Source organism: Kogia breviceps, chromosome 3 (assembly GCF_026419965.1).
Source record: "Kogia breviceps isolate mKogBre1 chromosome 3, mKogBre1 haplotype 1, whole genome shotgun sequence".
Taxonomy (NCBI): domain Eukaryota; kingdom Metazoa; phylum Chordata; class Mammalia; order Artiodactyla; family Physeteridae; genus Kogia; species Kogia breviceps.
The window spans coordinates 124,078,665-124,082,900 of NC_081312.1; positions in this window are offsets into that span (position 1 = coordinate 124,078,665).

Sequence of the window (4,236 nt, forward strand, 5' to 3'; positions counted from 1 at the left end):
TTCCATCCCTGCATCACTGAGAATCCCAGGGAAGCAGAGTTTCCAGTAATGACAATGTCTTCTGTTTAAGACAGAAAGTAATATATTCTATAATATTCCTATTGAGTGTGTGTGTGTGTGTGTGTGTGTGAGAGAGAGAGAGAGAGAGAGAGAGCAAGAGAGAGAGAGAGAGAGAGAGAGAGGAGGGGGCAGGCAGGGAGCTGTGGGTCGGAGGGCAGGGAGGTTTTAAGGGGAGCACAGGCTGCCAATTGAACAAGGAAAGGATTTAACACCCACTGCACCTCCAGGGGCTCGTTTCCCTCTTTTGCTGAAGCTCAGCTCAAGGGCACACTGCGGATGCTATGGCCGTGCGTCAAGGCCTCACCGTCCTTGCCTTATGGTTTCAGTTTCACGGGTTTAAGTGTCTCCCTTTGCCAATAACGTTTCCCCTGCTGCTTATGTCCTTTCCATCTGACTTGTATCGATCGCTTACTCCCGGTCCTGAAGTTGTAAAAGCTGCAGTAGCTCGTGGCCCCCAACCCGGCCCACGGCCTCAATAGCGGTCATACCTTTGGTAGATCAGGCTTCAGTCCCAGGCCAGGTCCTCCACGTGGAGGCCTCTGACATCACGCCCGCCTGGCCAGAGATCCTAAAATGGCAGACCCGGAAGTGCGGAACCGAAGCATCTAATTCTCCCTGCTCATCTAACAGGTGAGGAAATAAAGCTCAAGAGAGACATAAGAACTTGCCCAGTGCCGCCCAGTTCCACCCAGATAGTTAGTACAGAGCTAGGACTTGAGCTCATGACTTTTTATGCCTGATTCACATTAGAACAGTTTCCTCTATTCTTCATTCCATTTTGGAAGCTAAGATCCCTGTTTACTCTGGAATAATCTGGGGGCTGCCACAATACACGCAGCGCTCTTAATTTGGTTGCGTATTCCAAGGGACTCGAGTGACATTTGGGGTCTTTAGGGGCTCGACCACGCTGGGGGTAACACCAACATGTCAGCAAATCCAGCCAAAGCTCTTTCTGCCAACACAACCACGTGTCTTCAGCTGCCAGATTCTTACAGAGAGTTTATTGCTGTTTCAATCGCTGGGACAGTCCATCTTGCTTTACAAGGAGAGACGTGCTTCTGAAAAAATTGTACATCTGGTGAACACTTGATTCATTAAGTGCTCTGGGTCCAAATCTCCTTTTTAACAATTCCCACTGAGGGGTAGCCAGGGTGGCAGCTTTTGCTGGAGGAGGCATCTGCAGTCAATACAATAGTATTTTTAAATTAAATCCCATTTTCATTGACTTATAATTCCCAGGAAGCATTAATGAATGCCTCTTCATTTCTGATTGATCTTTAATGGACGGTAGATTTTAACACTTTAGCCTTTTGGTTTCCTCTTCTCTTTCCCTAAAATAAGCAGTTTGTGATCTCTCAGGGCACATTTAAATACCCAGGGAGGGAAGCTGCAGCGGGTGGGGGGGTGCTGTGATTAGATGGTTGCTATTTAAACATAATTTTGTGATGGTGCCAAATCCCTCGTTAAGCCTAAGACCTGTTATGTAATAAAAAGAATTGCCTTTCAATTGGCCTGTTGGTAACTGTGGATTTTTTTTTCTGCCTTCCTTGGGAGGCAGTGGGGTACACCGGAACAATACACTGAGTCAATCCCAGTAATCAAGGTATGAAACGTTGCCGTTTATTTGCTTTGCCATTTAGGGTAAATCATTTAACAGCTCTGTCCCTCGATGTCACCACCTGTAAAATGGGATTGTCATGATGATCAAATGGCTATAGAGGCTCCCTGCTTCTTTTCCTCTTGCCCTTTCTTTTATTTCTCAAGGCAAACTGGCCAGGCAAGAGATGCTAAAAGTAATCAGCATTGTTTAAGGATAGGGTGCTCCTAGACCACCTGCTGCCCTGTCCCCAGTTGAGACTTGTTGGCCTCACCATGTGACCCACTGCTGGCCTTCAGGGTCAGTCACTGCCTCCCCTGGCAAGGTCCTTTCTCCATGTGAGTGTGTTCTGTACCCCTGCTCTGAGATCATTGCCGAAACATCTGCAGAAGCCCAAACACAAGGGGCAGTTTCAAGGTGCCCCAGCCTTTGTACATACCATGCCCACCACCCAGAGCACCTTCTCACTTTGTCCATTCTGCAAACCCCTTTCAGGAAAGACTGACTTCAGAAAAGTCTCAGCACAAGCACCACCTCTCCTGTGAAACCTTTTCTGACCAATGCCCTTTCACAGCCAACTTGACCTTTCCCCAAGACTTATGAACAGGGGTCCGATCATGGGTTCCGTAAACCTCTACTGAGCTTTCTTGTGGGCACATCTGTCTCTTCAACTAGTTGGTTGAGCTCCTTTTGCAGACTGACCTTGACTTATTCAACATGTTTCCCCGGTATCTAACATTGAGTCTGATACTAGGTGCTCAGTAAATGTTTGTGAATGACTGACTGACTGAATGAATGAATTAGTGTTAAGCTAAAGCTGATGGCCAAGCAGGGTGTGCTGGATTGAATACTGTCCCCCAAAACTCATATCCACCTAAAACCTGAGAATGTGGTCTTATTTGGAAATAGGATCTTTAGAGATAGAATCAAGTTAAAATTAGGTCATACTGGATTGGGATGGGACATTACCTAACGACCAGTGTCCTTATAAGAAGAAGGAAATCTGAACAAAGACACATGCACAGAGGGAAAGTGGCCATGTGAAGACTCAGGCAGAAGCCAAGAAATGCCAAGGAAGAGACAAGGAAGGATTCTTCCCTAGACCTTTCAGAGGGAGCACTGCCCTGCAGCCTACTTGATTTTGAATTTTCAGCCTCCAGAACTGTGAAGGAGTAAATTTCTGTTGTCATAAGGCACCAAGCTCACGATAATTTGTTAAAGCAGCCCTAGGCAACTAATACATAGGGTCAAGATATGTCTCTGGGGGCTTCCCTGGTGGCGCAGTGGTTGAGAGTCCGCCTGCCGATGCAGGGGACGCGGGTTTGTGCCCCGGTCTGGGAAGATCTCACATGCTGCGGAGCGACTGGGCCCGTGAGCCATGGCCCCTGGGCCTGCGCGTCCGGAGCCTGTGCTCCGCAACGGGAGAGGCCGTAAAAAAAAAAAGATATGTCTCTGGGCTATTGAAGAAATGGATGGAAGGGTTTCTCCAGCCCAATGTCTTTTGATTGGGTAAAAGTACAGCTGGTATCCAAACCCAATACACCCAAGTTTTCCTAACAGCTAAAGGGCTGTTCTTTCCATAGCACACCCTACCTGGACTTCCTACAGCCAGTGAGAAGGTGGGAGGCTTCCAGAATACATCTCATATTTGCAGTTCCTCCTTTTCCCTCACAGCTGGGGAGACAGCTAAGCTTCTGGGGTGCTTCTGCCTGGACTATATTCTGGTATCTTCATGGGTGATCTTGGGCATGTTACTCAATTTCCTTGGGACTTAAGTCCCTCACCTGCCCAATAGTTACCTCCTGGGGATGTTGTGAGAATTAAATGAGTTATTACAAAGAAATCTCTTATTGTGGAATGTGATAAGGGCTAAATACATGTGATCATTAGTTCTGTAGCATCATCATCATTATGGTTTTTCTCAACTTCCAAGTCCAGGCCACCCCAACCTGTACCCCGGTGCACACACACCCCATCCTGAGAACACCCAGCATTTTGACTTCCAACCTGCTTGATGCCCAACTCCAAGCAGAAGTTATAGTTTGAATAACGTGACATTGCCTACATAAAATTGTTTCCAACCTACAAAATATGGGACTTTCATATGGTTCGATTTCATAGGTGCCAACTCTTTTTGTCCTTAAAATGGAGAGACATAAACAAAGGTACCTTGCTAGCCTTCCAGAAGAGAAATTTTTAAATAATTTAAAAAATTTTTTTAATCCAGCTGGAAAGAGTAATAGAACTGTATGCCCTTTACAGACTCCCCCGGCAAGGAGGGAGTGGGCCCCCAGGGAATGGAGACCCTCTGAGAGAAAATAGGTCCCAGAGCCCTTCTGTATGATGGGAGACAAGCTCAGGAGTGAGGACACTCCGTGTCCAGGTGGTCTAACATGAGATTTGTCCCAGAACAATAGTTAGCACTTTGGCTTCTAAAGAACGAGGAGGAGGGCGACTTGAAAGTCATGAGACAAAGAGGATTTATGCTCAGAACCCCCGAGCGGTCCTCTTCTGCTCTCTAAGAAGGGCCCCAGTTGACACAGGGCAGGTGGGCAGGGCCGCCTTCTCCGGCTCCTAAC